Source organism: Daktulosphaira vitifoliae, unplaced genomic scaffold (genome assembly GCF_025091365.1).
Source record: "Daktulosphaira vitifoliae isolate Bord-2020 unplaced genomic scaffold, ASM2509136v1 Scaffold_5, whole genome shotgun sequence".
In the NCBI taxonomy this organism is placed as follows: domain Eukaryota; kingdom Metazoa; phylum Arthropoda; class Insecta; order Hemiptera; family Phylloxeridae; genus Daktulosphaira; species Daktulosphaira vitifoliae.
Window position 1 is genome coordinate 13,704,800 of NW_026099576.1, and position 12,626 is coordinate 13,717,425.

General features: G+C 24.1%; 1 protein-coding gene across 4 annotated transcripts in view; it reads left to right on the top strand.

Annotated features, from left to right (window-relative positions):
* The window catches only part of LOC126908626 (tyramine receptor 1-like), a 52,679-nt gene that overhangs the window by 13,532 nt on the left and 26,521 nt on the right, over positions 1 to 12,626 (top strand). The window lies entirely within an intron of this gene.

Sequence of the window (12,626 nt, forward strand, 5' to 3'; positions counted from 1 at the left end):
ACATTTTGAGTTCTTCATATCAACTGATTAAATACATTATTTCTGAAAAACAAAAATAATGTCACTAAAATGGATTTGTAAAATGTTCAATTAATATTTTTATAATAAAATTATTTTAGTGGTTATAATTTATTAATAAAATATATCTTGAATTATACGTTTAAAAATTGTCCATAAAAACTATAAATTAAAAGTAAAATAACATCCGAAAAATTGTTTGCTATAAATATTAGTAATAACGTTTTTATATCAAATTAATTTAAAATAACAGAACTTGACAATGAAACTTTATTGAGTATAATCTTAACAGTACCTTATATTAATAAAAAGTTATATGTGAAAGAAAACATTCAAGCTGTTGTCGAACATATAAAATATAAATCTAAGAAGAATACATGAATAATGTGTTTACCATGATATATTATAGTTCAAAGTTTACAAGTTGTGACGTTTTTATGTGAACATACATTCACAAAGATGTGTACATGGTGGTACACAACAAGTGTAATATTAATATATATCGAATAAAAAGGATTTGACTGGTATAAACACCTGAAAAATGTGATATTGAAATCAAGAAATTCTTAGAACCCATTAGACGTTAAATATTTTACCAACGTACATATTTAAAATAACTCAAACAGAGATAGTTTTCAAGTTATATCTTGCCCAATTAATTTTTTTGTTATTATTTTAAACATTTATAATTTTATTTTTAACTTAACACGTAAAATATATTGTGAAGTTATCAAAATTTATAATGATATGTATTATTTTTGGTACACGCGTATCATAGTTATAAGTTGGAATACTAATATACTTATTTGCATCTCAAAGGAACTTTAACAATTAAGAACTCTGTGAACGTAAAGAAGGGTATCGAGTTCATGAAGTTTTAACATTCTTCCTATGCGGAAAATTTCAGAAATAAATATATTTCCAATTTATAGAACGATCATTAAAATGTACAACTGTGTTTTATAACACAAATTAACGAAAATTTTGTTTATTGGACTTGATGAATATTTATAATCTATGTAAAAAATAAAAAAAATAAACAGCCCCCTCATTCTAAGGTAAAAGTTTTACTGTTATTTAGATTTAACTTGGATACTTATAAATAAATTAAAAGAAAACAACATTTTAAATCTAGAATTTAAAAATTAATCATCATTATCAATCGACCATTATTTGACATAACTAAAGACAAATCCTAATAATTACAATTGAACACATTTTTTTATTTATGAGAATATATTTTATTTTAGAACTCTTTAAATTTAACAAATTTAATACAATTTTATAAAACAAATTTTTAAGTGAATACAATATAATAAAATTATAATGACTTGCTATAATACTTTATTTATGAAGAATTAATATTTAATTAAAGATATTAATAAGTCTAAATTGTATTTATATGCGACATAATTTATTCTTGAATATTTTTTTTTCTTAAGACCAGCTTAGTGGAAAGATTTATAAATGTTAAGTTATTTTTACTTAATAGAAGGACGCAATATGCTACATTAAAGGTCATTTAAAAAATATTTTAGCAAAATGAATATGATTAATAAGAAAAATATACTTCAGATAATTTATTGACACCAACGAAATAACTGAAACTATGTTACGAATTACAAGTTGTTATAATTTGAAATAACAATATAAAAATATTATAATGATGAAAGTCGGATTGGGTTGTATATGGTGAGAACCTGATGTTGTGGTTTTGTCGGGGTCGTATGGTTTAGAACTATAAGTACAAGTAGATATAAAAATAATAGAAGCAGTACCTCTAATTGAGGTGCAATAAATTTTGTCTGGTTAGTTTCTAATGTCCTACCCAAAAGGCAACGAAACGATGAAGCCAGTTCACGAATACCATATAACGTGATTATGTATAATATTTTAACCAACCAGTCAAAATTAACACTTTAAGACGTTAATTTAATAAATGATCTATTGCTTTGTCATCCTTTTCTCAAACTTATCGATTCTATACAATTTGGATAACACAAATGAACTCACGTTTTTTTTTCTTTTTTCTTGAAGCTAAGTCAGCGCTACTCTAAATGCGGACGCTTAATCGTCGGCGGAAACAATTTCACACGATTTTGGAAGAACCGTAAAAATGAATAATTTCAAAAAATAGAAAAAAAAAACGCAATAAATTTTATATCAATAAAATGAACTTAAGCGCCAACAAAAACGCACAATTTTGAAGAAAATAATAGTGCAGTAAATAGCTCTGAGTTTCAATTCGATGATCAACTCAGGGCCCTGAACTCTTATTAGAAAGAGAAACCCTTTTATGAACTTTTTCTTAGTTGCCCCCGTCAGGGAGTATTGATGTAGCGCTTTTAGCGGATCTTAATTTATTTTTCAACACGAAACATTACAAGATTATTATAATAACATAGTACTGTGATTAAACTAAGGTATTGAACAGTGTGATCATTGAGACTGCGAAATAATTTTATTTTTATTATTAATACGGTACATAGATTATGGAATGACGTGACATATGTATATGTCAAGCAATTGACCATATACAACAAAGTACATAATTTAATTTTCAAAATTTACAACTTAATAAGTCTGTTTAAAATAGGACACAGTCCCGCGTCGCTTCGTTATACACGATGCCCCGCGACTCGTGCCACCTTTATCAGTCGTCGCCCTACTATGAGTATTTTACTGACCAACACCGCGTGCCATACGCCACGGTGCAAAGTCCAGCAAGTGCCGCACGGCCGACGACGACTCATCGCAAATGATACGGAGAGTCTTCTTCCCGTTGTCAACGTTACAACGTCGAGGATGTACGCTATCGGCTCCGGACCTGCCGCACGACCGGACTCGACGAACCGATCCGCACCCGCGCACCGTCGCCAACAACGGTGCTAACGTTTTGACGCCCGAGGATCATGCTCACTGGCGTACGCAAGGGGGGGGGTCGAATTTATAAGCTAAGCGACGATTTTAAACAATAAGTAATAACAATAAAAAAGATCATATCACACTATAAATATTTCCACAATAAAGTAATCGAAAACAGGAATTTTTGTAAGTGAACAATATGAGCAGTGTCACATCTAATTTTCTTTAAATTTCAAAACCTCCCTTTCCAAATTTAATTTCTGTGTACGCCACTGATCATGTTGGACACCGAGTCGTGGACGCCAGCGAAAGTGCCGCGATATTATGCGAAGATTATTATTACTGCGCTCGTCTTTTCGGTTTGTTTGTCTTTTTTATTTAAATTAACCTGTTGTTGCTCATTAGTAAACGGTTTCGACCCTCAAAATCAGTGTCGACTACATTATTGCGACGTAACTCGTGTCAAATAATAATATTCAGATAATTCGATCTTGAAAAAAAAAATTAATTTTCAATATAGTCATATATTAAGTTGTTTTCATAATTATTTTAATGAGGTGCCATTTAAAGTCGAATGATATAAATATTAAGAATAACGTTTCCAAAATAAATAGGAATTTAAATATTATAAGAAAACAATAAAATGAGAGTTAAAATATTCATTAAGCAATTAAATTTATTTAAAAAAACTAATAATAACTTTGAAAATTAAAAACCATTAAACGTAATTATTGAACAAATTATGAAATTATACCGTAAATACGAAACTTTAGGGACAAAGTGGTTTAAAAGTTAACCTTACTAATTAAGTAACAAACTTTATTTACCAACCAAATGTCTAATTTAACCCAATGAGTAATTGCTAAAAATATAACTATTATGAAACATTATTTTTTTGAAATATTTAAAATTGTATAATTGAAAAAATTACGTTTCTTTTAAAATGAATGATAAAAATAGAAATTAAATATTTTTTTTAATGTTATATGATATAATTTGTCTATAAAAAGTATTTTAGTAGTGTTTTTTTTCATAATGAACAGGTAGAAAACATTTTACTTTAACGTTTACCTGTTCTACACTACGTGATGATTAAAATAAAAAAACTATTATTAGTAAAGTAAATGTCAGCATGATATGATTGCCAAGAGTGATAAATAGTTATGATTTTTATTAAAAAAAATAAATTGAAAAAGTTTTTAAGCAAAAATTAAATTTAAATTTACACATGTTTAGTAATAGATTTTTATGACTTTTGAATACAAAATTTTTAATAAATAACCAAAAAATTATTTACGCTTTAGCAAAAAAAATGTTTTGTTAATTCAATAAAACCATACTATTAAACAGTCTCAAAAACAAACATCTTTCTCAAGTACTATATATATATATATATATACTTGCAGTATACTGTATGTTACAAAAATAAATAGCATTACTTTGATAATACATGTTTCTAAAATTTCTTTTAAGTTAAATATTTAAAAAAAGAAATTTTAATTTCATTTTAAAATAGTATTATACACGCAAAGTATACATTCATTAATTATGTAGGTAAAAGAAATGAGTACACCATTAATAAAATGTTAAATCTACTTGCTTAATAATTGTATCTAACTATCTTTTATGTTTTTTGATGATATATCTTTTCATACATTCTCTTACGTTATTTGTATTTCCACAATAAGTTGGTATATACTTGATTTTGAGAGTATGTAAAAGGAGAACTGTTATAAAAAAAACTCACTCTTTTTTATAAACGAGACGATTGTGCGATGTTTGTGAATACTATCAATTTATCAAATGCTTAGCGGCAGTATGGAATGCTTTATGGTTCAGAAAAAAAGTTAACAAAAAATAGGTTACAATTTTTTATATCATTTTTATATTTAAAATAAAGTAGAAGAGAAATTTAATAAGAATTAATACCAGTTTTCAGCCAATGTGTAATATTCGCAACATTTATTAGCGCACATTAATATTATTCCATTAAAATTCCATATAGGAAACCATAATGAAACCAAAACTTTTGTTTATAAAACTCATTTAACAGTAAAATTAAATCGATTATTACTAAGGGTAATTAGAAATGACATATTTGGTGACTAAAATTCTTTACTAAAATTATCAAAGAGTCAAGCGATTGGTTAATTTTACTAATTACAATAACATGAAAGTGTTACATTAATTTTTATTAAATCTTAAGTTTAATCTTAAAATAAAATTCTCTAAGCTATTTAATTAATTTTTTTTTTAAGATACTTTTTATTGAAACGATTATGAGACTTAATAAGAATAATTTTTTTTTTATAAATATACAGTTAATAAATAGACAAATATACTAATTAATATATATATACAAATACAACATTAATGGGATTTAAACTTCCAGTCAAGTGGTTCCTAAATTTTATTTTAATAAATAATTTCATTAAAAATATTAAAATCCATAAAAAATATTGATCAAACAGTATTTACTAAAAAAATTAAATATTTTCATAAAACTTGTTTCGATTAATTGTAATTAAAAAAATATAATTTCAATAAATTATTATGAAATATATTTTATTGAATTGTTCCATAAATTTAAACATATTAAGAAATGTTTAAATCAAGTCTTGTATAAGTATGCTAATATAAAAAAAAGGCGCGTAAAAAATTAGTATTTGTGAATCGAACTTTAAGTTTAAGATATTTAAACACTAGCAACGTTGTATATAGAAAAAGTTTAATTAGATATAACTGTATAAAGTTAAATTCAATGAGGTCATGTTGGCTGCCGTGTTATACCAAAGTAGCTAACGTTCGGTGGCTGAGCAAAAACATATCGTGCAAAAACGTAAATATAAGCCAGTGAGACTTACTTTGTAACTGTTTAACTTTTTCCATGTGAATGTGCACATCGTGAGAGGAAACTATCCTAAAATAGGTTAACTTTTTTATCTATTCTATCTTTTTTATAACAGTCTTATTGTAATATATACTCAGTACAAATATATCATACACAAATTCCTTTCAGTACATCTATTTTTGTTTCATGTATGAGTTTTGAAATATTTTAACCTTCTGAAAACGTTGACTTAACATCTTAATGTTAGTGAAATAATAAATCTGTTTCATAAAAATGTTGTCGAGAGAGGTATAGTTGGTTTTATGCTGTGACAGAACTTATTTTGGAGAAAAGCGAATTCTATTTTCTGTCATTTGAACCTTTTTCTATTACTTAAACATTTGACAATATTTATTGAAGATAATTTAGTATGCTACGGAAATTTGTAGTCAACGTGTGAAAGTAATAGAAAAATAAAAGGACGTATATTATTATTTTTTAATTCATTCTTTATGTCACATATTGTTGGAATCTGCAACCATACAATTCTTAAAGTTCCACGATGGATTAATGGGTATTTGAGTAATATAAAAATGATAGTGTAATATTATTTTAACATCTAAAACATATTTTATCTAGCTGCACCATAAGGGTTGGAGGACTATAAGTGTGTAAGAAACTAGAAAAAAAACTGTAAGGGATATTATGTGTATATAGCCACCAATTTTGTGACAAAAAATTGTAAAAATACGTTAAAAAGTAAAAATAAAAACATAAAATAATTAATAACTTCTTTCTTAGTTTTACGTCAAATCAAATATCTTTTGCAGAGTTGTAAACATTTTTTTTTTAATCAAACTTTTATCGTGTAGTTAAAATAACCTAATTTTTAACAACATAAATTCAACACATTTCTAAAATTATATGTATTTCTTTAAATTCTGAATATCTATTGATTTGTGAATTGAATTTAAAAACTAATCATCTTTATTTTACCGCCTTTAGAATTTTATTATCCATGTCGAATAACAAAAAACAAATATTTTTTCATGCAAATATAATTATAATTCATTATGTTTATATACATAAATAAATTAGAATTGACTACATAAAATGGTGTATTTTTTCCATGAATTATGTATTTCAATTTTTAAAGTTTGCGATACAAACACCTTTGAGTCATTTATACAAATTAACTTAAATATATTCATCTTAATTTTCGTTGGCATATATAAATATAATATTCAAATTGTTTACTATTTATTTTCAAACAATAAATGTTACATAAGGAAAATATTTGTTTATTTCAATTTGTATTCTTCCATACACCAAATATCTTATAAAAATAAATCTATAAAATAAAATTTATCACATCCTTTTTTAATGATATCAGACATTACAACTGAATATTTTTTTCGTATCTATATTTATATATTTATGATGAGGGTAATATAGGTCCATTAAATTTAATGTAGCAAATGTCACATTATGTATTTTTCTTTTAGATAATAGTAATTATTGTTTGCCTAAGTTAAAAAATATTATTTTATCCGATTCAATTACAATTTTGAAAGGAACAACATAATAATACTTATGCTCTTTTTAGCTTCTCTTATAAAAATCGGAAAAATCTAATTTTTTCGGAAATTCGTTTTTTACGATTAAAGGCTTATTTGATTGGAGTTAAGGACGTGGTATGTGTTGTTATTAAATTTTGTCTTGTCATTTATTTAAAACCAACATAGATAGCTTAAAAGCTATACTTTTTTGGCAGCTAAGATGTTATTGACTACACTAATTTTTGATAAGTACAGATTTTATGTTATCATTTTTCCGTATAAACAACTTACCGTTTATTTAGATATTTCGTAAAAAATTAAGTGAAATTATCTATCCCAAATGTTAAAGTATAAAAATCGTGTTTTGGTGAAATAGGAAATGTTGAAATACGAGATGATAATCGAAAAAACCTATTTAAACTAGTATGAATTCAAATTATTCTTTCCCCTTCAAGTTATAATTAGTGCCTTGTACTTAAAATCATCCCAAATGTGCAGTGAGCCATGAAAAATATATTTACAGAAAATTTGACGAAAAAATATTGACCAGCTAGTTAAAAGACAATATTATTTTAATAAAAATGAATTTGCTGAAATATTAAAGGAAAGTTAAATTATCCTGTCTTTGCTACCGAGTAAAATTGAAGTTTTTTAATTAATCATGTAAAAAGCATGTATTATGTTACTAATAGTTTACTTAGTCTATGTTAAATAATATTTTTCTAAACGATAAATACAATTCTGTTGAAAATAATAATTAATTAAGTATATATAAAATCATTTTTCAACTAATTAAAGCTTTTTATAATAAAAAACAATTTTAGTTGCCAACTCGGAGTGTAACTTTTGCTTTTCCATGAGCTACTCTAGTGTCACAGAGAAAAGAAATAAATAAAATAAAAACTATATATTTTATATAAAAAAAGTAGTAAAATTTCAAATAATATTGTAAAGTTATAATCATTATATATGTCATAAATTTATTTATATAATACGACTTATGTAAGCAACTTAAGGTTATCACTACTTAAAAAAAATCAGCTATAGGGAATTTATAACCTTATTTTTCAGATAGCTGACACATAATTCTTAAGTAATATTTAAATTTTGTTAGAATACTTTCTGTATTAAAATATTGTTAGTACCGTAGGAAAAAGTTGTATTTTTTTCGTGCATATTTTTTATTATTCTTAGTTTTGAATATACATTCAAATAATTTGTCATTCTAGTTTTGAACATTTTCTCTTGCTGAACGATAAAGTTGCAAATCAAAAAGTTTCTTTATGTTACCACATTTTGTATTAACACAATAGACTACATTTCATAATAAGTTAATAGAATTTTAATTTAGTTCCTACAATAAGTCTCTGACGCTTTCTAAGCTATGCATAAATCAACATTAGAATTAAGGCCAAAATAATTAAACTGAATGTCGTTTTTTAACATTAAATATTTCACTCAAACGGCTCTACATTAAATAGATGAAAAAAGTGATTATCCTTATAATAGTATTTTTGTCAATTATCAATGAATTATCACTATTTAAATATTAATGAAAGATACTTTAATAATTTATAAAATACAATTATTGTTAGTCCTTTTTAAAATATCACAAAAATACTAAAAACTAATTAACTAGACTGATCTAGTAATACAATACCACCCAATCAATAATAAAGTCTGTATTATTGAGTAATCCAGTTGCAAAATTACGTAGACAAGAAAAAAAATTGATTTGTTATTTTTCTTTTTCTTGATAGAAAAGTTTTTCTGAAAAAGTGAAATTTCAACAAATATTTTTTTTGAATATGAGTCTTTTTTTGCAACAGCGCGACACACTTAAAATTTTGACATTGATAACCACTTGAGATAATTTTGTTAATAACAAAGGTACTTAAACTTTTTAACATATATTAAATGCCTGAATTTAAAAGTTACTGCGAGAATGTGTTTAAGACTAATTGTGATAATTTTTACTAAGTGTAAAATAACTAAATAAAAATATATTTTTATAGATTTTAAAGGTAAATAAATTTAGTTTTAAACAATATCACCTACAACTATTGAATATTTTTATCATAAACATATGTTCACCTTATGTGTAATCTAATTACATTACCATAATCAGTTAATTAAAAAAAAACCTATGTGTGTTTTTATTTTAAACTTAATTTTGTTGATCAGAATTCAATCGTGTTTGAGTATAATAAAATATTATGTTGAGATAGAAAATATAAAAAAATAATAGGAACTACGCTGAAATTTAAACTATTCTTATTGCCATATTCAAGAAAATACAATTATTAATTTTAAGACAAAGAAGATAAAAGAATTAAGTTTTTGTATTATGTTTAATAAAATATGTCGGAATCATTAGTTTATAGTATTATAAAAAGTATAGTATTATATAAATCAGCCATTTTAATCATAATATGAAATGTACCTAAAAAAACTTGAAAATAAAGGAAAAATGGTATTGTTAGTTGAGAATCATATTTATTTCGAGTGTTGACTTCTTTAAAAGTAGAATATATCAAAAAAAGTACTGCAATTAATATGCGCAAAAATAACTAATTTTCGTAATCTTGGTATTATATAACTAGTTTCTTTAATCCTAGTTTAGGATTTGGGATACTATATCACGAGGACATTGTTAACCATCAAAATCATGAATTAAAATTTATCCATTTATTTTAGTTTTGAACGATATTGTTGAGTTTTCCTCCATTACTCACCAAACAGCAGAGGTAGTTGTAAAAATTCATTATTGAACTCTTACTTTGTATGAAATATCAGAAATAGAGATACAACTTTGTTCTGATGACTCTCGGGTACAATATTTACATGTGTTATGAATGTAACATTTATTAAGAAAGTTGGTGTGTTAAGTACGTATATATTATAGTGTATTATTGTGAATTAAAAATTATTGAAACAACAGAGATACATAGCAAGAGTATATTAGGTTGACAATCTGTAAGTAGCTTATTAACAAATATGTCAGTTTTGAATCATCTACTTTGTGACTTTTCACTTTATTCAAGAAAAGTTTTTATTATTATATTAATTTGACAAACTTTTACTTTTGATTATTACTGCTTACATATCATAAAATTCACTTATGAATCTTTGATTTTCCTTTGTACCATACCTACTCATTTGTATGAAATATAAAATGAATACCATTTTTTACTAAAAAAAATTGTTTATTAGCTGTTTTTTTAATACTTTATAATGAACTAGATTTTTTTTTATTTCAATGATATCTTATATATGTATAAATATCATTTTTATGTAAATTATTTATTTTTTATTAAGCGTTTTATGGAAAAAAAATATGGTTAATACTCTTTTTTTTAATGTTATTTCACATGTGTTAATGTATAAAAATGTTTGTAATAATCTGAAAATGATGTATGCATATTGGATAAAAGATCCAACTAACAAAAATAACCACTTGAAAAACAAAAAAGAGAGTAAAACGAGAATATGTCAAAAAAATGTACCGTAAAACTTTGATTTTTCTTCAAACTAAAAACCAAAGCAATTTAAATCTAATAATTGTTTTTTTCTTTTTCATAAGCATCAATATTAAAAAAATAAAATTTTTCTTCTCACAATTACATTAACCTAAGCACACGAATACGTTTCAAACAAAATAAAACCAACAACTAAAAACTCCAAAGACTAAAGAAAAATTTACTAAAATTGGAAACCCATTAGGGTAACATTACCAGTGAATATATGACACTACCAGTAAACGAACACCACTCAGATTTTAAACAAAAACTTGTTAAATAAAAGTTGTTTTTAGTAGTCTTTATAACAAAGAAAATATCTACATCGAGTCCTTCTGGTATATTACAACTTTTGACTGGATATCATTAACTGTTCATTTGCAAGAAAACATTTTTCAACATAAAATAATAAATTTAAATTTTTGTATTAGTTTATTATAAATATTTTTTTATTATTACTACACAGATTTTTCCAGACAACAGATATTTATTAACTTCATAAGTGTGACATCAAAATATAAATTAATAACGAATTTTAAAATATGAAAAACTCTCAACTGTTCGTTCACTGGTGAAATCAATTTACATATAACCATAAAAATATGCTACAAAAAAAAAATTTTATATTTCATAAAATAACGATTTCAAAGGAACTCTAAATGTTTTATTATAGAAATTTTAAATTGTAAAACCATATACAATTGCAAACAAGTAAACTAGCGTGAAAATAAAGTTATCTATACCTCTAAATTATGAATATTAAATATACATTATCCTTGAATAAGTTACTTAGACTTAATTTAAATTCAATACTGTAATGAGAGTATAACTTAGGGAAAGCATTTAAATTGTTATACTGTTTAAAATGATATAAGACCTTTTGAATCTTATATAATTATTAGATACTTTAGTCAGATATAGTGTTTGAGGATACCCTTGGTTCCTCACCTCTGTTAAGATCTTTAAAATAATATAAAATACCTAAGAGAAATCATCAAAAATTATATTGAACATTATGATTAATATTATAATATTATCATATAAACATTAGAATATAAATAATTATGTTTAAAACACAGAGGCATTTAAGTTTATTTTGATAAAATATTATTCATTAAAGACATAAAGCATGAAGTCACGTTTAAATATAAATATATATTATATATAAACTAATTTGATTTTTGTGATATTTTAAGTTGAAATATTAAGTGTTAATCAATATTTTTGAATAAAAATTCGAATAAGTATAAATAGTTTTTGGTGTTCTAATATCCTTATTTATATTGTTTACAGAATAGCTCATAGTTTATACAAATTATTCAAGTACAAATCAAGTTTATATAATTATATGTATTGAATAAAAATTATTGCCTATTAAATTTTTCAATTTATGTTGAAATTAACTATTCACACCTTTCTTACATTTAAGTTAATGTATCTATATTATACTTCCAATTAAAACAGACCTAAGAAGGTTAAACTATGAATATATTGAAGTTCGAAATCAAAATCTAATTTAAATAATAAACCATAGCCCATTACAAAACATTCTTGTCTTTTCTTTTGTAAGTATTTAAATTTTGTAAAAATTACCCGAAAGTATTATAAATGATTCAAAGTAATTTAATAAATTGAAGATACAATTTGCCGAGAGAAATAAATGTTGTATGTAAAATAAAATTTATAAAATATAAGTATTTTGCATAAAATTTCCAGACTACATACTGAATATCCTAAAATATGGAGTGAGTACAATCCCAAATGTTTAACCAAAATATTTGTGAAATTAACTTATTTATATATTGCAAAATAAAAAATATAAAGAAAATATAAATT